At 34.5% G+C, this 26,326-nt stretch overlaps 1 non-coding gene across 1 annotated transcript; it reads right to left on the bottom strand.

The window, feature by feature from the left end:
- Nucleotides 1-21,140: 21,140 nt before the first annotated feature.
- On the bottom strand, nt 21,141-21,246 carry LOC112662998 (U6 spliceosomal RNA). The gene has a single exon (XR_003138990.1). It is a non-coding gene; the product is annotated as a U6 spliceosomal RNA (small nuclear RNA).
- Nucleotides 21,247-26,326: the final 5,080 nt, after the last annotated feature.

Below are 26,326 nucleotides of genomic sequence, written 5' to 3'. Positions count from 1 at the left end.
ACTGTAAATTTTAATATATATGCATACATATTTAACTTGAGTCTCATAACCTTCATATTTCAAAGTAAATATATTTCAACTTGTTTTTCTGCAGAGGTGAATAAATATTTGGGGACATTTGAAGGAAAAATGTTGCATGGTTCTGCCGATATACAAATCAATTAATAGCATGAATATCATTTACTAGAATTTAAATCATCAAGAGAGTAATACATTTTTGATCTCTAATTGATACGATTTAAAATTCCATCATAGTCATTTATAATACTAGTTTATTATGACCTTTTAAATAAGAAATTGAGGCCATGTGTGAAAGCTACATTTAAATACATTAAAATAGATGGACAAATTGAGTTATGAGATTATATGAACAAATAACATTCCAGCTAAAGAGCTGAGACCACACAGTAGAAGTCAGTTCTTTCTTGCTGGCAGCAATACAGGAAAGACTGTTTTCCCAGTCTGTCTTTTGCATTTCACCCTTTACAGCCAGAACCAGATAAAACTACTTTGGGCCATTTGTTTACTGACATTAAAGTGGATTTACTGAGACTGAAAGCCTTTCTATTGTCCCTTCTGGGCTGAATCAACTTTATTTAAATGGTAATTCACTCACATATTTCTAATCTCCTTCAAATGCTTTCTTTGTTTATAACAACCAAAGATATTGAGGATTTGGAAAAACAGTTTGCAAATATTATTGAACATATTGGATAATAGAGCCTCCCGCTGTTACTTAGTAAATTAGACATTCCTAAAGAAAATGGAATATTTCCATTTTCAAACTAAAGATTTAATATATTAGACAAAGGATTTAAACATAATTCTATATGTATAATTAATCACTAATTCTTGTAGATAGTTAATAACCACTCTTAGAAAATAGAGTCTGTTATCAAAACTTCCCAAAAGTCACTTCTATTGTGTTACCCCAACCATTACCTTTTCCTCTTAGTTAAAAATATTTTCTACTGGCAATAACTTAATTTTTTCTCTTCATTTGGGTCTTTTGCCCCTTGCTTCATTAAAAATTTATCTTTCATTTTTAAGGGATACTTTTGAAACAAATTCTTGGACTTTGGTTTGACAGGTGTACTCATTTGGCTTACAAACTGCAGTTATAAATGCTTTGTATTTCTTCTCTTTAAGAAAAAACACGTTTTGAAGGTTTTATATTCTTGCACTTCATAGTGAAGGCTTGACACCACAATGCAAAAATCAACACCCGCTTTTATGAATATGTTATGCTCTCTTTTTAACCACCTGATTGGCAGGAATACTAATTTGACATGTCAGTGTGGTCAGAAAATGTGGAGAATATACAGGCAACCAGATGTGGTCTTGGTATATTTTTTATAAATTTACCAGAATTTGATTACAGGGACCTCATTTGTTGTTGGTGGGTTCAAAAATATTTTGAGATAACGCTCCAATTAAAAAATCAGAGATTACAGGGGCACGTGTGTGGTTCAGTTGGTTAAGTGTTTGCCTTGGTTGAGGTCATGATTCCAGGGTCCTGGGATTGAGCTCTGTGCTCATCAGAGCGCAGAGAGGAACGGGGAGGAGTTAGAGGGATAGGAGTGAAGTTTTTAGTCTGAATAACTTTTTAAAAGTAATAATGCCATTTACTGGATTAGGAAATACTGAAAGAGGAACAGTTGGAGGAAAACTCAGAAGGATATATACCAAAGTATATGATAATGGTCATGGCTAACACATATGTGCTTGCTAGTTCTGTGACCGGCCTTGTTAACTGCTTTACGTTTACCTTCACTCATTTAACTATCACCTTAACTCTTTGACATTTAGTATTACCGCATTTGGGAGTATGGTTTATTTTTATATTTATCTAAATATGCTAACTTTATTTGCAATGAACATGTATATCTTACATCACAAAGAAAAGTTGAGTGTGAAAAAAAATCTATCAGAAATTCTCTGACTGTATGAAAAAACAAGATTCAACTATGTGCTTCTTGTAAGAAACAGACCTGAAGCAGGATATTTGAATACCCCTGTCTACCAATATCATGGAACAACACTAAGCGCATTACATTGAGGGCAAGAATCAGACCCCCCAAGTTCTATGTAAGTTATTCCAATTATAAGGAGCTAAGAACAGGCCATTAGAAATTTATGAATTAATTAAAAATAAAAACCTAGTATACTACCTGCATCAGAATTATCTGAAGTACTCTTAAGTTCCTAGGATACATCAGGTCTTTTGAATATTAGAATATTTTGGAAGTAGGGCCTACAAGACATTTAAAAGGAAGGTATACCAAATAGTAGAAAAACAAACAGACAAAATGATATGTCTCCTGACTCCCAATCTATGGCCATTCCCATTATGTAACAACTAATTCTTATTTGTTCTTAGTTCAGATGTGAGGTTAATTAAGAGGATCTGGCAATACAGAAATGACCTTCTATATCTGCCTCCACTTTGAAACCCAGAAGTAATCTCACCATCATGCATTTCCAGGCTTGAATAACACATCACATTCAGTATCACATTATAAAGTTGATATGGGACTTGTCAGAGGAGTGCTTACCAAAGGGAAGTGGACTGCTGTTTTGAAGGGAAGAGAGAAAGATAATGGATACAAGAAACAGAGAAAGAAAATTAGACTCGAGTCTCTAATTTATGGCAAAAAGAAGAAACAATAACTTTTTAAAATAATTTAAAGATGGTCATTTTTAATTCTAGAAATAATCTTTAATCTCTATTTAAACAGATCTGTATCAGGTAGTAATTCATGGGTGTAAGTCTATTGATGTATTTACTAAATTAAAATTTAAATATACTACCATCAAGAAAGGTAGATTTACAATTATTTTTTTTTGGCAAAAGTTCCAAAGGGTTTTATTATTATTAAGACAGGTGATATACTCTGAAGAACATTAACACCACATTCCTTTCAGTCTTATAGGAAAGAAATATTGTTTTTTAACTGGAGTCCATCAAAGATACGATCACGGAGTTGTAGGGTGATTGTAAAACTTTGATCCCTGATTCTAATAGAAAACAGTTACCTTATAATAACACTCTTTGTGTGTGAATCTAGTTATTCAACATTAATTCATTTAAATTTAGCTCTTTTTTTACTAATTGCCATAAGGAATATTCATATACATATTAAAAAGCTAATTTTCATAGTCTCTTTTATTAACATATATACCTGTAATTTAGATACAAATTAAAAACAAACCTTAGGTTGTTTCTCAGAAGCAAGCCAAAGTCCTATGAAGAGGAACAAGGTATAATTCATTGAAATTAATCAATTCAATTCATTAAAAAACATGAACTGCTTTTCATCAATGCCTTTGAAATCACTATTGCTCAAATCCACAATTCAAATATAACCCATGGAATTCCTAAAAAGATGAGTTTGTTGAAATAGGTGACTGAGGGCTAACTAGTCTGCTCAGTCCTCTTTTTTTCTTTTCTTTTGGAAGTGAGGGTGAGAGTTTGCAACACATACATGAACAGAAAGTGCAAATGTGAATATTTTTCAGATCTTAATATCAGTGACTAAATTAACTCTTTAAGTTCTGAAAATAGATAATTGAATGCTCTGTAATTTACAAAGTAGCTTCCCAGTCATTATGTCAAGTTACCTTAACAAAAACTATGAGATATGAGAGAGAGGTTTGATAAATGTAAGGTACTACTAAAGTTACTGAGGGTTGGGTGATGTTGATGGGAGTAAACATTGTAGGACATTCAGGTACTTAGGAGTTATTAATAATTTTCCTTCTTGAATAGCTGAGGAAATAAAGGAGTAAGAAAGAGATTGGGTTGGAATCCAGATACTTTTCTCTTATCAAGGTCACCTTCCACAGAACTGCATTGAGTTTGGTTAACCTCTCCCATGAAGAGGGCCAGTGTCTGATCATTTCACTTTATGCCTTAAGAATACAGCCACAGAATTAAACTTCCAGGTTTATTTTATTATTCTAATTTTACCTAGTGTTCCATCTTCATATCTTCTCTCCTTTGAGTGGCTTCTTTCTTTTTTTAAAAAAAAAATTATTTATTTTAGAGAGAGGGGGGTTTGTGGGGGAGGAGCAGAGGGAGAGGGAGAGAGAATTCTCAAGCAGACTCCCTGCTGAGTCCAAGGTAGGGCTCTATCCCCAGACCCTGTGATCAAGACCTGAGCCGAAATCAAGAGTCAGACACTAACTGATTGAGTCACCCAGGCTCCCCTCTTTGTCTTTGATTACTGTGCCACAAGAGATCATAAGGTTGCTGATAGTAGCATAGGTAAGAATGGCAGCATATTCTCAAAGAAGAATATGTAAAGTGTGTTTAGAACACATGGGCATTAAAAAAAAAAAAAAAGAACACATGGGGATTTCTCTCATTTCTCCCACTAATCAACTGCATGTACAGAAAAAAATCTCTAAAGGGAGGAACTCTTGTAACACCTGTATTATTCGCTTCATATAGTAAGAATAAAAGGAAATCACATGTCATTAGAATTTAAAATAATAAAATGCCCTACACATGCAATCTGTTTCTGTAAAAACTCAATTTCTATTAGACTATGAATAAACTGAGAGCCAAATAACCTGTCTTAGGTACATGCTGGCATATAAATATATTCTCCATTAGTATCACAAAAAAACAGGCTGGAAGGATCCTTAAATTATTTTAGTCCAACCACCCCACTGTTGCTTAGATACATTCAACATACATGGGAATTATATAACTAATGAAGGTATTGGACCTCATATCCAGACACAGGCCTCTAAAGTGTGTCTATTTAATTTTTATACATAGCGGTAATGTATTAATATGGAAGTTTTGGAATCTTGGAAAATATGAACATATATATAGTGGAGTTGTAGTTTACTTAAGGAGGAAGTGGGCAAGTCAGCATTAAATTGCTCATAATGGCTTGAACCAGGGATGTTAAGGTTTAAGAGTCATAAACTGGCTTGTTTTATTTCTCTGCATTTGATGTGCCTGTTTGAAGGCTAAAATCTTGGGGAGGAGGTTGAAAGTGGTGGGTGCGGGGGGCAAATACAGGTATGGTTCTCTCCTTTTGGTGACTTCTTCAGGTTTCATTTGCTTATGTTATATGTGTATATATTTTAGGACTCAGCTGGACCCAAATTTATTTCTAATGTTAAAAAGCACTAACTATAACCCTGCAGTCTGTTGCTCCCAGCCACAATAAGCATTTGCATCTGTGTTCACACACCCTCTGGGCTTCTCTGCGTTTTCTTTTATCTTGATCATTTTTGTAAAGCTTCGGCAACTTCATGCTTCAGTATAGCATAACGGAACATTTTCCCATCTGAAACTCGGTCTCAAAATTCTTCCAAATGAGGACTAGGTCCCTCTCCTTCTTGGTTGACATTCACCTTTAATTCTCAAGTAGCAGTGGAGCTCATAGCACTGATGATGCATATATAAAGTGGCAGTGCCTGGAGTTCTGAACAGTGATTTGATATTTGTAGGAGGATCAAGCATTCTGAGCTGCAGTTTCATGCTTTAGTTATGTTTTCTAACTTATTTCCTATTTACCTGCTCCAAAATCCACTTAGATTTTAACGGACGAAAGTAATTGATGTCTTCGATATCCAGCTTCAGGAATTTTGGGTTAATAATTTCCAGGTTAAGAAGTCAAAATCTCAACCTGTGTATCCACAAAGACACACATAAGTATTCACGTATGTATACCTATAGGAAAAGCTCACTGTCTCCTCCTTACCCTCATGACACCTCTAACCTCAGATACATGGGTTTTTCTCAGCTAGAAATTCTGACACTGCCTGTAGTTAAGGCATATCCCCCAGGTCAAAGGCTCAGTACCACAAGACTACCCTCTACTTCAGGTGCCAGTTGTAAATGATGAGTCCCCAGATCACCCACAACTTCTGTCTGAGGTGACTACAAACGGGAGGTTCCTATGACCCTAAGATTTGATAATTTGCTATGGCAGTTCACAGAACCCTGGGTAACAAGTCACTTATTATTGCAGATTATTAAAATACAAAGGCTATTTTAAAGGACACAAAAGAACAGCCAGATGAAGAGGTCCTAGGGAGAGGTCTAGAAGGGTCCAAAGCACAGGAGCTTCTATCCTCATGTTTTGGGGTGCATCACTCTCCCAGAACATGGATATATTCACCAACCTGGAAGCTCTCTGAACCTGCTCGCTTGGGGATTTTTTGAAGGTTTCATTCATCACATAAGCATGATCAATGATCATCTATAAGCCCCAGCTCCACGACCTCTCCTGAGGATGAGGGGTGAAGCTGAAAGCTTCAGTCTTCAAATTAAGACTTGGGCTTTCTAGTGACCATTCCCCATGCTAAAGCTATCCAAGAGCCACCAAGAGTTTCTTCATGAGATGCTCCTATCACCAAGGAAATTCTGGGAGATTAAGGAACTCTGTGTCAACTGGGGTAGAAGATCAAATATTATAATAAAAGATGCTTTTAGCACCTTTATTACTTAGGGATTATAGTGGTTTTAGGAGTTTGGGCCAGAACCTGGGAATGAACACCAAAATATATCTATTTCTTACTGTATCGTAGTATCATAATATATGAAATATATATATAGATATATATTTATATATATAGAATATTTATCTGTCATGAATCTTTTTATGTTTCTGCCTCCCTAAATAAACACTCATTAGCTCACATTCTCTGTTCTTCACTGAATTTTGTGCTACTCTTATTAGTTATCAAGATGCCCCTGGAGTCCTAGTATCTGGGCTTAGTATCCCAAAATTGTTATTCCCTAGCCATGTGATTTAGGACAAATTACTAACCTTTCTGAAATCTCAGTGTCCCCATCTGTAAAATGGTTATGGTGATTATAAAGATCTCCTAGGATTGTTGCAGAATGTTGAATGCTTAGTACAGCAATTATATAAACAATCATTAAATATTAGCTCTTAAAGGCAATGTTGCATATATATGTAACATATAATGAATTTATATAACACTATATAATTAATATAAAATATATAAATGGTCTATAGTAAATAAAAATATAATATGAATATATTTATATAATGTAAAATAAGATTTCATATTATATATGTATTTATCTTATATTTAATATGTAATTATATATAGCATATTATTATATAACAATATATAATTATATTGCAACACATATATAGTCATACAAAATAATTACATAATACATAATTGTATATATAATAGAATATTATTCACCCATAAAAAGGAAATCATGACATTTGCAACAACATGGATGCGTCTTGAGGATATTATGCTAAGTAAAGTAATTAGAAGAGAGAAAGGCAAATACTGTAAGATCTCACTTTTATGTAGAATCTAAAACCATTGAACTTACAGCAAAAATACAATGGTGGTTGCCAGGGGCTGAGGGGTAAAGAAATTGAGAAGGTGCTGATCTAAGGATACAAACTTGCTGTTTTAAAATGAGTAAGTTCCAGGGATTTAGTGTACAGCAAAGTGACTCTAGGTTTGCATATTTGAAAGTTGCCATGAGAGTGGAGCTTTAATATTCTCACCATAACAACAACAGAATGGTAATTATATGAAGGATAGGGTGTGTCAACCAACCTTATAGTGTTAAACATTTTGCAATTAAAAAAATGTATCAAATTGTCACAGTGTTACACTTTTAACTTACACTTTGTCAATTATATCTCAATAAAGCTGGAAGAAAATAGCTCATATTACTCCCCTTTTAATCTTTGTGTTTTGGTTTTATCATTTACATACTCATTTAATTTCTTCATCTAAACCGTAAACTTCTAAAGAACAAGGATTTTATCTTCCCTAGCTTTATTTTCTAATGCCTATGATAACAATGAGAAAGTGTGCAGCTCTTAATAACGAGTTTGGGCTTCGTGGTCAGAAAGACCTGGATTAAAAAAAAAAAAAAAGACCTGGATTCACGTATAAATTCAAATCTGGTTCTGATACTTAAGGGCAAGCTTCATTTTTTCATATATAAATTTAGAATAATAAAAGTACCAAAGTCAAGGTTATTACTGAGTTTTTAGAACAGAAACTATACAAAGAACCTAGGTCATTACTGGCCACAAAGTACAACATCTGTTAGTGTGGTGACAGTATCTCGTATTATCATCACCTGGGGAGAAAGAAGAAGAGCTCAGATAAGTTTCGAAAATGATCAGAACTATTAGAAAGGAAATGTATAAGAATGTGAACTGATTACATATAATCTGCTAAAGTTCTTTCTCATGCATATGGTGAAATTAGTCATACTTTTTTAAATGGGCAGAATTATATTCTGGAGCTATAATATCATATAGACAGCACATTCCCCCCTCTCAGCAAAGCAGATCAGAAAATGGAGGTCTAGGAAACAAAATTGGTTTGTCAGAGTGGACAGATGTCTTTAATGATGTTTCCTTCAAGATCGCTTTTAATGTTCTCTGACCTTCATTTCCTCCAATGATAATCTCTAGCCAACATAAAAGTAGCCATTTGGAAAAGATTTCTAACTTACCTTATCTGCTCTCATATACTTGTTCTTCTATTTCTTTCCCTCATATCTGGGACAGGAGATCTAGCTCATCATTTAATTTGAGTTTCAAAATATCCTTGTACACTATATAGGGCAGGTATAATTATAGGCAATTTTAAAATGAGAAATAGCCCCAGACAGGTTAAGTTAGTTATTCATTGTCATATAGCTGTAGTCACTGGTAGGCAGGATGTGAACCTCATCTTTGTCTAGATTCGGTGCTCTTCCTCTCACATCAGTCTGGTTTTGACTTTCAAGATCGGTTGGGCCAGGCCGTTATGCAACGGGTAGTCTTTAACTTTGGATGAAAAATGTGCCTCATGCCATCAACCATTCAATCAGTCGATAAGTTTCAACTTTATCTTAAGCATTATAATGTTTTATAACCCGGGAGAGGAGAACTCAACCAAATTTAACAAGAGAAAAAAAAAGGCTTATATATAGGAAACATATGAGCAAAAGAACATGCTTCGTGGATGCAGCTTAGATAAGAATCTGTTTAGGGTACGTATCTTGTCTATTTGGTCACTCTTTGGAATTCCATTCCTAATGCAGTGCTAATTGCTTAGGAAAAACACGTTTCTAATGACAAACCCAATCGAAGGAGTGCAGATCTTTTTTCTTTTTTTTCAAAGATTTTATTTATTTATTCATGAGAGACACAAAGAGAGAGAGACAGAGACAGAGACACAGGCAGAGGGAGAAGCAGGCTCCATGCAGGGAGCCCGACGTGGGACTCCATCCTGGGTCTCCAGGATCACGCCCTGGGCTGAAGGCTGTGCTAAACTGCTGAGCCACCCGGGCTGCCCAGATCTTTTCTATTATATATCAGTCTATACAGACTCTATTGACTTGTGTGAAATACAGGAGTTTTTGATGTTATGCTTGAAGCTTACTTCTAGGAAAATAAACGTCTGATTTTTAAATTTTTATCTTTATTTTTGACCTCTCCTCAAAATGCAGAGTATAAGCTCTCAAACACAAAAAACACAGAGGAAAATATTATTCACTGACTTACTGAAGGTAAACCTTATTGAGCAAAAACACTGTCCAGTGTCTTGAAGGGGCTGGAGTCAATAATTCATCTCCTTATAGACACAAGTGAAAAGCAACTCTCAGCAGAGATGCCTGCTCCTGCTCTGTGTGGTGATTGATGGAGAAGGAAGTAGGCAGTAAGGGCTCCTAAGGATTTCTTGCAGAGTTCATAACCTACAGTGCAAGGATAACTTAAGTGATAAACTTTATACGGTCTGCAAACCACTGCTAATAGTATGCAAATATTCCTACATGCTTTTATGTATACACCTTAAATGAAACATATATAAACTTAGTCCTTTGTTAATAATCTCTGGTGTAAGCCACCAATGTAGGTAAGTCAAGGAGTTGAGACAGCACAAATCAGAAGAGAATTGTATAGCCAACGACTACTCCTAGAGACTCAGAAGGAATAGCTAGCTAAAATGTTGAGGCATTGCTGTTGTAACTTCACTCCCCCAGTCTGTGGACTATTGGTAGGATGGGATTTTGAGATGGATAACGTTCATTAGGCAACATTTCAATATTGTAAGATTGAGAAGATTGTAAGATTGTAAAGATTGAAAAGATTCTATTGCCTGCTTCTTTTAGGTGTCTAAAATTATTCCATTAGATTTGTCGTAAGTGATACACATGAAAAATGTGGAATGAACAGCTATATGAGGAATGGCAAAGTGCTGGAAGAGCTGAGAATTTTAGAATAAAACAGACTATATATGTGGGGAGCAGCATCTGTCTCCAGGGAAGGGAATGGATGCCTAATTGTATTAGGGGCACTTATTAAATGTTAAGCTTCTTAATGTTCCAGAAAGTTTTATTTCCAAAAGTTGAGTCTTCTACGTTGTACTTTTTAATAGACTTGAGATTTAACATCTGCCTCCATCACACTTCTCTTTTCTTACCATTGGGTTCTCTTTTCATTTTCAGCGCTCTTCTATTGCAAGCTCCAAAACATTTGTTTTTGTCAACTCTGTGTGTGTGTGTGTGTGTGTGTGTGTGTGTGTGTGTATGTATATGCATGGAATTTTACTATCTGCAAGCATCTGTGTTGAAAAGAAGAGGATTGGGAAGCCCGGGTGGCTCAGCGGTTTAGCGCCACCTTCAGCCCAGGGTGTGATCCCGGAGTCCCTGAATCGAGTCCCATGTCAGTTCCCTGCATGGAGCCTGCTTCTCCCTCTGCCTGTGTCTCTGCCTCTCTCTCTCTCTTCTCTCTCTCTGTCTCTCATGAATAAATAAGTAAAATCTTTTAAAAAAGAAAAGAAAAGATGATGGTAAGAAAAAGTTTTAATTTCTGTGCTGAATGTCACTAGATATCTCTTTTCTGCAGGTATTTCAAGCCTATGAATCTTTTGTATTTTTTTCATTATCCCAATTAAATACATGTGATTTATTGCAAAATTTGCAGGGGTAAATCAGTATCACAGAATAGAGTATACTGTAAATGCCATGGCTCTATGATAAAAAAAACCTAAGTGATATTGGCTGTTTTTGGCAAAAATTCTTTATTTCTATTGTGGGAAAATAATCGTTGTCAGTTATTTGGAATACGTTTTCTTGTTAGTGGATTCTGTCTATGATTTATATTGAATTTCTAAAGAGGAAAAACACGCATTTCACTTGGTTGGTACCAAGAGTGTAGGGAAATTTCAGAACTGCCAACTCTAGATAATTGCCAATTCTGAGAGGCCAATTCTATCGATTGTGGTTTTTCTAGATTTGACACCGTTTTTTTCTAATGATGGCATTTTATGGGCCACAGGGTTTACTATAAAAGAAGGTCCGTGATTTATTGTAGATGCACAGAGAAAGAGAATTATCCCAGTTATTAAACTGAGGGTAGTCTGTAAAGCAACCATATTAATTTATGCATGCACTTCCCGTTGCTGTAATTAGAGGTGAGCATCATATTCTTAGAAATCAGTCCATTCAAACTATAATTACCAGTGTCCTGGAAGGATGATATTTATTGCAATTTTTAAATGGTCATAATATGGGATTAGAATTACAAATTTTTTGAACTTGTCATGGTTTGAAGTTACCTGCTTGAGAGTTAAATATTATGTTAGAGACCAAAGCAATGTTCAAGCTTATTTATATATAAACATTTTTCTCTTTGGTTTAAAAATAAGCAGATGATACAGAGATAGCAAAATACCTTGTTCATACACTAGAGAACCTCAGCTGTTACAGATAATCAGACAACTTTTGTGGCTTGATTTTAACTTGCTGCCTATTTCTAAATTACTAATGAAGGAATTTAATAAAGATTCCAATATTTGACTTCAAACTTCAGGTTATTCAAAGCTTCAGTTATATTCAAGTCTGTAGATGCTTTTCAAATAATAGAACACTTGCTTCCTATCTGGAGGGTCATAAACATTTTTAAATCCACTAAGTAGATTTCTTCCTAAGCCTGGTGAAGAGATCTAACAATTATTAAACTACCAAATTATACTAACCTGGGTGAGCTTGGCTCTTTATAAAGTATGTTGACATTTATATAAGGAAACAAATAGCTGACTGGGGTCATTTCTGCATTGGAAAATAGAAAGTTTTAGTTTGAATTACGTAGGTTTAATATGCTGTGCTTTTTAAATGTTATCACCAATTAAAGTGCCCTCTGTTGCCTGAATACTGCCAGACGCATTTCATGTTAATGTCTACGTAGTTTCTAGTACACTGTGACCATTTAGTCATATTGTAAGAGATGCAAATGTGTTTTTCCAGTTTCCTATTCAAATTATTTTCCCAATAAATCTGGTTTCCATATTGAAATAGTGCACAAAATTTTAGACCATATTGTGTTTTGTATCTGGTCTGTTCAACTACTCTGCACACTTCTCATCATGCCCCATCCCTCCCCCCTTCCTTCTTTCCTGATGTTCTTCCTTCCTTCTCAGTGGAAATGAGAGGAAGACATTTGATGCGCTCTTTGTTTCTGTGATTATTTGTAATGTTAGGCTTTCAGACCCAACTTTTGGTGACATTTACTCAGTTTTAAAACTCAAAAGAAAGACATTGATTTACTCTCAGAGGCTTCTTACCAGCAATCTGTCAGAATAAGGTGCTGGGATTGAGAATGGGATGATTATTTTTTTAATGATGGAGTTTTACCTTGTTAAATCAGCTTTAACATAATTTAAGATGATCTAAATATTCAATTATAATATTTGTTTACAAAAGATTGATGGAGAACTGTTTAAAAGCTGAGGTTTTAAAAGTCGTAAGTACTACATCTCTTGAAATGATATGAGTTTACAACTTCAGCCCAGCGTTCAATCCCCCTCATTAGCACTTGAACCCCCTACAGGATCTGCTCTTTCTCCTCCTTGCTTGTTGTCCTTAAATAATATGCCTTCTCTGTCCCTCCACCTCAACCATTCCTTAGCTCTTTCTCAACCATTTTTCTGCCTGGAATGCTTTTCTCCAGTCTATCTACAATGCTAACTTTCTCATCACCCTCAAGTTTGTCCTCGAAGATCCAACCTAATCATCTATTTAATCCTGAAACATTTGCTGCCACCCCACCACAAACTCCTGATCCTCTCATTCTAGTTATTATTTTTATTTTCTGTTTATAGTACTAATCATCTTGTACCCTAGATAATTTACTTATGTATTATATTTTTCATGGATTTCTTTAACTCCCATGTTAAAGAGTAACCCTCACAAGGACAGTGATACTTGTTAGAACTGTCCATGGATGTATTTTAATCACCTAGGACAGAGTTTGAGACACAGAAGTTCAGTAAATATTTGTTGAATGAGTCAATCATTTTATATGACCTAATTGATATGGTAGATTTGCCTCCACTTCAAAACAATACCATAAAAGATACCCACAATTTTCTTAATTATTTTAAAAAGTTAATGGTGAAAGCATAGATTTTGGTAAAGGGGATAAAATAATTATTGAGGACTAAAGAATAGTTATCACAAATGTGAAGTGATAGCTCAGTTTGTATTATTAGTCCCAAATCACAAGAACATTCAAACACCTGATTTTCTTTTTTAGATTTTATTAATTTTCTCATAAGAGACACAGAAAGAGGCAGAGACATAGGCAAAGGGAGAAGAAGGCTCCCTGCAGGACTTGATCCCAGAACCCTGGGATCACAACCTGAGCCAAAGTTAGATGTTCAACCACTGAGCCACCCAGATGTCCCTACACCTGCTTTGTTCTTTAGAAAGAATACTATGAGGGAATTATGTTTATTGTAGTAAAACCAATTCTATCATTTTAACACCAGTAAAATTGTTGGTCATCAAAATATTGTCTGAGCAGAAGCAGGTGTGTTGTGAAAGTTTTATAATGATACACATCTGAAATAAATGGCAGATTTTGATTCCTTAAAGAATAGTTGGAATGTTTGAACCAGAGTAGCAAATAACTTTTGTTTTCTCTGTTGAAGTATTTTTTTCCAAATTGCAAATTCTGTCAAAAATGAGTTTATCTTTTTTTTAATTTACAGCTGTGAAACTATTTTTATCTCTTTTAAACTACACTAGTTTATATTCAAATGAAATCTAAATAAATATAAACTTTTAACCACAAAATAAATTAAGTTTATAGAATGATATCTTTTGACACACAAACATTTTCACTATAAGCACACAATTAATAAGCATTCTCACAGTAAATGCAGCTTTATCTGGTATTATATTTGCTGAATGAGACAAGAATATTAAAGAGTTATTGACAAAGGAGAAATGTTCAATAGTAATCTCAAGTTTACCTTATAGAGGAAAAAAAAGGTTTTCTTTGAAGAATGGGAGAGATTTAATTAAACATAAAATAAGGAAAAGGTTACTTTCTATTAAAATTTAAAAGGTTAAGAGAGTAAGTACAAAGCAGTCCATGAAACCATTTTTTCCCCAAATTCTCACCTCATTTGCATCATACAAAGCAGATAAAGTCATGCATCCCCCATACCCCAAAGTGAATGACAAAGGTATGTGTATAACATAAAAGAACATCTGTTAGTAGGTCTCTCCTGAAGAAATGGGAAGGGCAAAAGCTTCCTTCTTTCAGAATTAATTTGATAATAAGAGTTCTCTCTGAAATCTCAGATGACTCAACACAAAATAGCACAGAATGTCAAAGTGTAGAGGGAATTTCCAATGTAAATTAATAGGATGATGGTAATAAGTAGATGCAGTGCTAATTCTTCCTTTTCTAATTGCCAGTATAATCATAATACAGTAAGACAGTATGGGAACACATGAAAGTAAAAAAAAAAAAAAAAAAGAAGAAGAAGAAAGAAAGAAAAAGGGCAGGTCTGCTTGTTATTATTTTAGTATGAGATACAGCAGTAAATCTGAGGCAGAGGGAGAACCCAGTTGTTGTTGGTTTTTTTTTTTTTTTTAATCATCTTTCCACTAAGGGAATTGCTCTATTTCCAAAAATGAGTTCTTAAAAAAAGAAAACTACAGTCTGTACTTTGAAATCAGGTGCAATTATCCTATTAGCAATTGAAACCATCCCCAAATTAGGATAGGCTTAATTTAAACTTCTTAGGTCTAAGGTAATTGGATTGATTACTCACTAGTAACTAGACCACAGTTAGTGGGATGGTCAGTTCTATGATCTTGTGAATGTAATCTCTAATTCAGAGTCATCAAGGAACATCTATGGAAAATTTCTGGTTTACCATGTTTTGTGTGTTTGTGTGTGTGTGTGTGTGTGTGTGTGCGATTAATTTAAGTAAATTCCATAGAGAATCTAAAAGTTGCTCTGAGTTCCCTAATGTGATTGGAATTAAGGTGCTCCCATTGACAGAAATATCCTTCTCACAAATATTTTTTGTTGTCATATATAATGATCTCAAATAAAATAGTTAATTGATGTTATTTTAGGAGAATGGGAGGTTTATTAAAGGGAAAGGAAACATGTTTATATGTTGAGTTGTTATTTATTCATGAATTGTTCAGTGCCCCACTTTTCAGCTAGTTATAAAGAAGAAAGAACCCATAAACTAAGTCATATTAAGATATCAATGACAAATATTGTATTACAATATTTGTATTACTCTTTTCAAGATTGCTTCCATCTTCAAACAGAATGTCTAGAGGTAGAAATATTTTAATTTAAATAAAGAGTCTTTAGATAGTGGTACAGGTGGAAGACAGACTCTAATGGATGCTACGTTTCAAATCCAATAGCATAATTTCTATTATGCTGATAATGAGTGTCCTTCTTGGATATTAAAATGAAGCTTCTCATTGGTTTCTGGTTGTGGATAATATAAAATAAGGACACTCCACCCTATTTCTCTCACAAATCAGCTATAAAACCTGAACAGTGTGCATGAATCAATTATTTGAGGATTCTTCAAAGTGAATATATTCACAATAGCTAAAAGGTGCAAAGATGGATGAACAGATAAAGAAGACATGTTATATTTATACCATGGAATATTATTCAGCCATCCAAAAGAGTGAAATTTTGTAATTTGTGATAACATGTATGAACCTTGAGAATATTATGCTAAGTGTAATAAGTCAGAGAGACAAAAACATTTTTCACATGATTTCATTTATGTATGTAATCTAAACAAACAAAGAAACAAAACAAGACCCAGATTCATGGACACAGAGAACATGGTTGCCAGAAGAATGAGTTCAAAATGAGTGAAGGGGATTAAGAAGTACAAACTTTCAATTATAAAATAAATAAATCACGGGGAAGTAATGCACACCATGGGGAATATACTCAGTGACGTTGTATTAACTTTGTAAGGTGACACATGGTAACTAGACTTACTATGATTAACATTTATAATGTATACAGAGTAAATCTGAGGCAGAGGGAGAACCCAGAGATCACTCTGTTGTACACCTGAAACTAATATATTGTATGTTAGTTATACCTCAGTAAATTTCATAAAATAGTTTAAGAAATTGAGACTTGAGGGACGCCTGGATGGCTCAGTCAGTTGAGTATCCCACTCTTGATCTTAGCTCAGGTCTTTATCTTGGGGTTGTGGTTCAAGCCCCATGTTGGGCTCCATGTTGGGTATGGAAACTACTTTTAAAAAGAAAAGAAAAAAATAAGGCTTGAATATATAAGTAAACCAATATCTGTGCTGACAAATCATACGAGTGGAAATATTGCTATAAACAAATGTGACAAGCGAATAAAGCCTATGATAATCACAGAACTAGAAGTTCAAAAGAAAAAGTAACAAAGAATTTAGGATTTAAAATTAAAGTAAAAATTCACCACAGACAAAATATTTGCTGTGAAAAATAAGGCAGAAGTATGCTTATGTTGAGCAAAATTGTCCATCTGTCCCTGTGTATTCAGGAACCAACTGAATACTTCTTGTTTCCCAATTAAAATAGAAGACTGAGCTAGTATTAGTGCAGAACAGAGACAACAGTGCTGATTGCAATTCAGTAACTCATGTCATATTTCATGTATTATGACCCTAGTGTCTACATATTTTTTAAATTTGCATTGCTTTACTTGATGCTATTGGACGAAATTTAGCACTTATGAAATAATTCTAGGTTATTCATGATTCTATTAATAAAAGATTATAATTCTGGATATGAGACTATGAAGACACAATGGACATTTGTTGGTTGTCCCCTCTTTTCATTCATCCTTATTCTCATCTCAAGAACTTTCCACTTGGGATCTTATTTTTTCTGGGGAAGATGGGACCAGATTTCTGGGACCTTGGAACAAATCTAAGCCCATTAGCACATTCCATTGCTCTGGCCACAGAATTGGTGCAGCGACAGGTATATAATTCTGAGCTGATCCAATCAAAGTGAACCTTTGAATGTGTGCTCAGGTTGCTAGGACAAAAATCCCCTCTCTACTGCTGATAGGAAGGAATGGTTTTGTATCCATGAGACCTATTAACTACCATTTTTGGGATCATGATGGTGAGTGACTTAGGGTGACATCAAAGTTGAAAACAGAGTAAAGAGATTCACAGAAATCAATCATGTGAAGATCTTAAGCCTGTCCTAAATGCAGCTTCCTCTTCTGCACTTTTCAGTTACATAAACCAAATACGTTCCTTAACTGCTAAGCCAATATGAGTTGGTTTTCTATAATAAATCACTGTATCATACCTGCCACAGAAGGAAAACTAATGCTTTTTGTGATAGACAGAATAATGGCCAACAAAAGAGGTCACACCCTCATCCCTGGAAGCTGTAAATACATTGTTATATGGCAAGTGGGGAATTGAGATAGAAAGTGGAACTAAGGTTGTAATCACCTGACCTTTAAATGCAGAAATTATCCTGGATTGTCATGATGCACTCAAAGTAATTACAAGCATCCTTGAAATTAGAAACGAGAGGCAAAAGATGAGTTAGTGTCAGAGTTATTTGACTAGAGAAGGATCTAGCCAGCCATTGCTGTTTTTGAAAATTGAAGTGTGGGGCAAAGTGCCAGTGAAAGTGGCCAACATCAGGAATTAGAAATGCAAGGACATGGGTTCTGTCCTAAAGCCTCCAGAAGGAACAAAGCCCTGACAACATCTTGGTTTAACCCCCATTTTGGACTTCTGATTTCCAAAACTTAAGATAATAAATTTAGGTGGTTTTAAGGCACCAAGTTTGTGGTAATTCTCCCTCATGTCCCACACTGGTTTAGATGTCCCTCCGTACCCTTCTTCAGCCTCTTGTCTGCAGCTTTCATAACCTCTACATACGTCAGCCTGGCTTTCTTAAAAACAGGGAATTTACACAATCACAGGTAGTTAGGAAAATTCAGAAGTTATTATCAAGACAATATTGACACAATACTTCAATCTATAGTCTTAAAAAAAAATCTATAGTCTTCATTCAAATTTTATTGTCCCGTTAATGCTCTTAATATCAAAGTGGTTTTTTTTTTTCCCTCTCTCTGATCAAGGATCCACAGGATCACACAGGCATTGGATTTAGTTTCCAGGCCTGTTTAGTGTCCCTTTTCCACAATGTTTTCTTTGTCCTTTGTTATTCATGTCAATGACATTTTTGAAGAGTATAGGCCAAGAATTTTTCTGAAAATCCCTTTGTTTGTTTGGCGTTTCCTCATAATTAGATTCAGACTATGCATTTTTGGTAAGAATACCACAGAAGTATCCTCAGCGCATCCTGTCAGCAAGCAAATGATGGCAGGTTGGGCCAATTATCAGTGATATTAATTTTGGTCAGTTGGTTAAGATGGCAACTACCATTTTTCTTTACTATAAAATTTTTAATTCTCTGTTTATAATTAGTAAGTATCTCATTAGGGGATACTTATAGACTTTTGTCTGCTAGTTTTAACATCTGTTTGTCGTCCTTGCCTGAAAATTATTACTGTAGTTGTTGCCAAATAGTGATTTTCTAATTTATTATGTCTATTATTAGAATTCTATTCTAATGAAGAGAGGTTTTTTCCCCCTTATGTATACATTTAGTTTTCTTACATTTATTTTTATTACCATGCACTTCTGGATTCCTCTTTTCTTCTGTAGGTTGTGATTCATTACTATAATTATTTATTTTGCTCTACTGTCTCACACCAGGCCAATGGTAGTCTTTTCAAACTGACTCCAGGGTCATTCATGTTCCCATGAATCTTTGAATACCTTCTTACAGACTGGCACAAAATACTCTAAGTTCATCTCATACTTTCCATATCCCAGCCCAAGAATAAGCCATTTCCTTAAGGAGATGGTATTTGGAAATCAAGATCTCAGTGATAAGTGTGGTTTTTGGTACTAGAGTTTCATTGCTTTCAGGTCTTTTCAACAAATAGATCTAGCAAATAGAGAGGAGACTTGAAGTCTTCAACCACATTTCTGGATTTGTCTAATTTTTCAATAAGTTTTTCCTTCATTTTATTTGAAACTCTATTGTTGGTGCAGCAGTTAGGATGGCTATGTTTTCTTGGTAACATGCCCCATTTATGGTTATAAAATGTCCCTCTTTGTCCATGGTAATATTTTTGTTCTGAAGTCAACTCTAATATAAATATAGTCGCTCTGATATTCTTTTTGTTTTCTGTATTAAAAACAGCATTGCTGAGATATAATTCATATATCATACAGCTCGTCCACCTAAAGTTCATTTTGTCAGTATTTTTATAGAATTGTGAAACCAATACCATAATGTAATTGAAGAACACTCTGCTTCCCTAAAAGACACCCTGTATTTATTAACAGTTAGCCCTGTCCCCACTAGAGCCTCCTACACTCAGGTTTAAGCAATCACTAATCTACTCACTGTTTTCATAAATTTGCTCACTCTGGGGCACCTGGGTGGCTCAGTGGTTGAGCGTCTACCTTTGGCGCAGGTCGTGGTCTTGGGGTCCTGGGATCGAGTCCTGCATCAGGCTCCCTAGAGGGAGCCTGCTTCTCTCTCTGCCTATGTCTCTGCTTCTCTCTGCCTGTGTCTCTCATGAATAAATAAATAAAATCTTTTAAAAAAATTTGCTTACTCTGCATACCTTCATATAAATAGAATCATAAAATATGTGGTCTTTGTGACTTTCTTGTTTCACTTTGCATAGTGTTTTCGATCTTCATCCATGCTGTAATGTATCAATACTCAATTATTTTCATAGCTGAATACTATTCCAATGAATAACATATTTGTTTCCTGTTGCTGATAGAAGTTACCATAAATTTAGTGGCTTGAAGCAACATAAATTTGTTATCTGACAGTTCTATTGATTAGAAATTCAATACAAGTCTCACTTTGTTAAAATCAAGATGTTGGCAGAGCTGCATTCCTTTCTGGACACTGGGAAGAACCCATTTCCTTGTTTTTCCCATCTTTTAGAGACCTCTCTCCATCCTTGATTTATGGCCTTCTCTCTCCCTCCCTCCTCCCCTCCCTTCTCCATTTTCGAAGCCAACAAAAGCAGGGGGAGTTCTCACACAGAATTTCTGTGACTGACTCTCCTCTCTCCTTCTTCCAATTTTAAGAGCCTTGTGATTACACTGGGCATCTTGATCTTTCAGGGTAACCTCCCCATCTCACAGACCATAACTTACTCACATTTGGGAAGTCCCTTATGCCATGCAAGGTTACATATTCACAGCTTCCAGGGATTAGGACACAGTCGTATTTAGGGGCCTTTATTCTGCTTACATCACTTGGATGTGCCACATTGATTTATCCATTTATAAAGTGATGGACATTTGGACCGTTTCCACTTTTTGGTTTTTATGAATAATGCACTTGTGCATTTCACATACATATGTTTCCATTTCTCTTTGATGTATACTTAGGAGTGGAATTGCTGGGTCATGTGGTAACTCTATATTTAACTTTATGAGAAACTGCTAAATTGTTTTGCAAAGAAGCTGCATCGTTTTACATTCCAGCAAGCTATGAAGGTTCCATTTTCTCCACATCCTCACCAACAATTGTTCTTTCCTGTGTGATTTATTTTAGCCATCTTCACGTTTTCCTTTCTAATTAGTGCTCAGATGATAAATTTATTTCCATTGTTTCACCTTCAACCTATGTATTTATATTAAAGTGGTTTTCTTGTGAACAGCATTAAATGCACCTTACATCATCTTGTGTTTGTACATAGACCACAGCCCTTTTAATATTAATTTCTATAACAGATTTTGAGAGCTAAGTTTTTGAAAATATGGAACACTTCACAGATTTGCCTGTCGTCCTGCTTAGGGACCATACTCTTTTTCTCTGTATTATTCCCATTTTAGTGTATGTATTGCTAAGGTGAACATTCTTATAATAACATTCTTGCTTATAACCTTATTAAGTTATAGGCCTTGTGAGGGCAGAGATAATGTCTAATCTATTTATAATTGTCTTTTCTAGCTTTGTGCCTTAAGTATTTATTGAATGAATACATGAAACTTTATAGATTTTCATTGTACACATTTTATTCAGAGGGCTTATCCCATGGTTGTTCATTGGCTCTCAATAATTTTGTATTGATGGGACAACTGAGAGTATTGATCATACACTTGAAAGGGGACTGGATTGAACCCTTGAAAGGGGACTGGATTGAACCCACTTTTTTCCCAAAAAGTGATTAACAAACCTTTAGATTGCATCAGTTTCCAACTGTTTGTTAATCTAACAACTGTTCTTTTCTTTCTCCCAAATCAAATTCTTTTTATTTTAATATTTATGTGATCTTTTTCTGGATGGGCTTGACATCATGCTCATTTAATATTATCCTAGTCTACTCTACATGATGCATTTTCATCAACTAAACATTCCATCTAACAGATGTGTCAGTAAAAGGATAGCTCATCAGTTGCAGTAGAAATAAATTTGTCAGATGATTGACACTGTTCACACACAAAGGAAGAGGTATCAAGTGAACTGATGTGTCATGGTATCAAAACGCAAGACAGCAAAGTATTTATTTAAAGAATATATTAAATTTTTTTAAGATATGGCACTATCTGGAGTTCTAAAGAACATTTCATAGATGTTAAATCTGTATTTTTGTTGCTTTAGTGTTTCAGAGTCTGCTGAAGGATTCGTCAAAAGTAAATTACAGTTAGAGGATCTGTTTTCCTATTATCATGGAAGGAAATACAACTTAGTTTTAAAAATTAAAATTATGGACAAAGCATTAGACTCTTAATCCTGTCTCATTAGAAAAGACTTAAGTGCAAACAGCCAATAGCTTTTAATTATAAGAGGATAGATATTGCAAGCTTTAGCATCATCCAAATATAAAATCTGTCTTTAATACCCTAGATTAAGTGGAATAGATGATGATGATTTTGTTTTAAAAATAGGTATGGACAGTTTTTTACATAAGAGAAATTACTTTGAATTGTTTTCTAGTTCTTTTGTATTTCTCATACTTTTCACCTGGCTCAAGTTCAAATTCCTTGAGAATAGGAATCATGTCTTTTGGTTGTTTGGTACTTTCACAGCAGTGAAAAGCATAACATGCATACATAGTAGGTGCTGATAAATGTTATGTGAAAGCATGTCGCCTCTCTGACAACTTCTGTTCTGCACTTGCCCAGATGCCTCTTCCAACACTCTTCTTCCTGTGTGACTCTATTTCTTGTTCAGTCTCTGCTCAGATGTCACCTTGTCACAGAGGCCTTTCTTTACCACGTTTTATGAAATTCAGTTGCTTCTCCCTGGTCCATTGCCCTGAATGACTTTTCTCCGTTTAAGAAAGAAAACAATGATTTTTCTATGGTCAGAATAAGAAATTCTGACATATTTTTAAATATAAGCTTAATTGGTATTATGACAGTAATCTAAAATTTTGTGAAATTAGAAGCTGTATATAGCTAGAAGAAAAATTATGCTTTATCCTGCAGTGACATAAATATGCTTAACATTTAAATTTAACACTTCCCAGGTTTTCTTTGTAAATATTAACTTATTTCCTATTTTCATTTCTGAAGTTTAGAACACACGATAAATAGCATTAAACTTTGAATTTAAATGACAAAAGAAAATAATATACCATTAATTTTAGCTATTTGAAGATCGAAAAAAATCTAAGAAGTATGTAATGTGTGAAGACAATTCAAAATGATATATTGACGGGATCCCTGGGTGGCTCGGCGGTTTAGCGCCTGCCTTTGGCCCAGGGCGCGATCCTGGAGTTTCGGGATTGAGTCCCGCATCGAGCTCCCAGCATGGAGCCTGCTTCTCCCTCCTCCTGTGTCTCTGCCTCTCTCTCTCTGTCTATCATAAATAAATAAATAAATCTTTAAGAAAAAAATGATATATTGACTGTTATCAGTATACATTTGTTTCTGTAAAAAAGTAAAAATAGCATCAAATTTTCCTAAGATGCATTAAAGAATTAAGGATTTTAATACTTATTTAATTGATATTGATGCTTAGGTGGATATTTAAAAACGTTTTTTCTTTTTTTAAATAACATTTTTAAAAGATGTTATTTATTTATTTGACAGGGAGATAGAGAGACAGAGCACAAGCAGGGGGAACAGGAGAGACAGAAGCAGACTCCCCACTGAACAGTGAACCTGATACAGGGCTTGATTCCAAGACCCTGGGATCATGACCTGAGAGGAAGGCAGATGCTTGACTGACTGACAGCCATCCAGGTGCCCCTAAATTTTATTTTCAGTTCACTAAATAATGATAAAACATTTTATACAGAATGGAGTTTTGCCATATTTTTGCTTCTGTCTTCTATAAAGTAGAGATTACATAATTTCAATTTTAAAAATCCATAGAGTAAAATTAACCTGTACAATTTAACATCCTTAAAGTCAACAGGTACAGAGGCCACAAGATTCTGTGGCATGTTTAATTACCAAAACTGACATAGGAACATTCTGATTAAAATATTATTTCTATCTTAGCATTGCTTTTAGAAGATTCAGTTTAGGCCAATATGGAAGTGGGAATGAGAGGGAACAGTTTTTTTTTTTTTTTTTTTGTTTTTTTTTTTTGAGAGGGAACAGTTGTGATGATGTTTTGGCTGTATGATGCCTGTGAGAACTTTGAGATTTCCCAAATTGAACTCCTTTTCTAATCTAATAGAAGTCTGAGTATCTTATATTGATGCCAACACCTACTTTACAGAATTGTTATGAAGACCAGAAATACATATCAGTCAGGAATTAAGCACAATGTAGTAGACAACTCAGCACGTAGGGACTTATTATCTGATGCATTCATTTGCAAGTTAAGTTTTACTGTTTGCTCATACATGACACTAAATTTAACTCTCTGTCTTCCTTCCTTCCTTCCTTCCTTCCTTCCTTCCTTCCTTCCTTCCTTCCTTCCTTCTTTCCTTCCTTCCCTCTCTCCCTCCTTTCCTTACTAAAAACGTCTCACTAATTCAAGGCTTCAGCAATTACTTATCCTTTAGAGGAAAGTGGAATAGTAGCTATTATGTCAGACTTTCTAATAGATATGTGTTAGAGATTGTTCATCTATTTTCTTCCTGTGAAACAGATGTGGTATTATTATCTGCTTACCCATAGCAATATAGGTAGACAGTAAAGATAGAAGATAATACGTGGAAATAGCTTACAAAAATCTAAAATATTTAAATCTGCCTTTTGGTTTTGTACATTTTATCAGAGGTTACAAATTGGTGGCCCTAAGAGGACTCTAAGACTTTTTATTTGGTATGCATATGCAATTTTTTAAGAAGGAGCCTGTGTTCTCCAGCTTACCATAATCTTTACAAGTCCTGCACTTTCAGGCCACTTTGTTAATTTTTATTAATTCACATTTCCATTTGAATTATTACGAAGGTGAAAAGTAAAAACTGATTTGGTGTAAACTTCAAGTCATTACTTTGTGAAAACAAGTTTGATTTAGCAGCTCCTCAAGGTTCTTTTAGCCTATCAACCAGTGTCATATTGTTACTTTCAAGCAGAACTCAGGAAGTTTGTGGACTTGATTAGTAAAATAGACAAAATTACCTCTTTCTTTCCAGCATGTTATTTAATTAAGAATGTAGGCCACAAACCACAGTAGTATTAACAGTACCTACACACCATCACTAAGAGAAGTATTTTTGTATCATAATACAAGTTTTGCAGGTATCTTGAAATATTGCCCATCTTTACTTTGGATTTAGAGTTGTTGAAGCCACTGCTAGACCATGTTGTCTAATGTATCATTCAAAAGCATACATTGCTATATCACAAATATGTCCTAATACTATTTTAATCATTGTATTTCAGAATAATTTGTTTCCTTTGTATCTTTTATAATCCAGTGTGTTTTAGTCTATGCACTTAACATTGTTCTGAGAAGTATCTTGGCAAGAGAGAAACAAAACAAGAAAGAAAACAAAACAAAAACTAAGGCTCTTTTAAAACCTTGTTTCTTTATCTAAAGAAAATACTTATTAGTTCAAAACAACATATGTATCAATTCGGTGCTGTCATATAATAGTTTATTTCAGTGAAAGAAAGCATATTGGAAATTATTATCTCCCAGTTGCAAAATCATTCCTTTAGTAAATGTTTCTTTACTTAACAGCACCTTTCTCACAAACACATTTATATGCACATTTTATCTTTTAACACACTTAGCTAAAAGGAGCACAAAATGGTTTAAAATTATGTATTAAGAATTTATTACACCCACCACCATATTTGCATAGACTTGAAAACAGCAAAATAGCATCGTGTAAAGCACATACAATATGGGTTTTGAAAATCTGGACAAAACATTCGACTGTAAAAATTTAAATAGTATGCCTGGACTTTGATGAGTCTGTTACTTCAAAAATACACAGTTGCTCTCTGCTGCAACTTCCCAATTTATGTTTTCTACCTGTTGGAGTACCAAGCAGCATTTAAACCTTCATGTCAGCTGTGAGTTTGTGCAAAAAAGTAGTCACTCCAGACATACCAGGTGCTTCTCTATGTCATTGGAACGATCAGTGTGATGGATATTCTGTTCTGTGGCTTTCGTCTGATCAGAGTCTGAGCAAGGATTATGCCTCTGCTGAACAAATTATGTTTTTTTCTTACAAGCTTCCTTGAGAACTGATGATCAGCACTCTGATTTTTCAAAAGAGCAGTATGACATTAAAAAATGATCAAACCATTAAAAGTTGAAATACTAAAGGATTTTATTTAAACTCTTGTAGTATTACCGTCCCCCACACCTACAAGGGAAAAAAGAAAGAAAATCGATCTATATGGAGACAGTGTGAAGATATTATAATTTTATATCCCCAGCCTGAATTTCTTTTAACAACAGACCCTATATCATGTCTAAGAGAATAGTAATATTTTATACATTAATAATATTTTGCATATTAGAAATAATCAATCCATTATGAATCTACCATTCATGTTAGATTATAAAATCCAAATG

The sequence above is a fragment of the Canis lupus genome, chromosome 20 (assembly GCF_003254725.2).
Source record: "Canis lupus dingo isolate Sandy chromosome 20, ASM325472v2, whole genome shotgun sequence".
Classification (NCBI taxonomy): Eukaryota; Metazoa; Chordata; class Mammalia; order Carnivora; family Canidae; genus Canis; species Canis lupus.
This window is presented reverse-complemented; position numbering and strand designations above follow the sequence as displayed.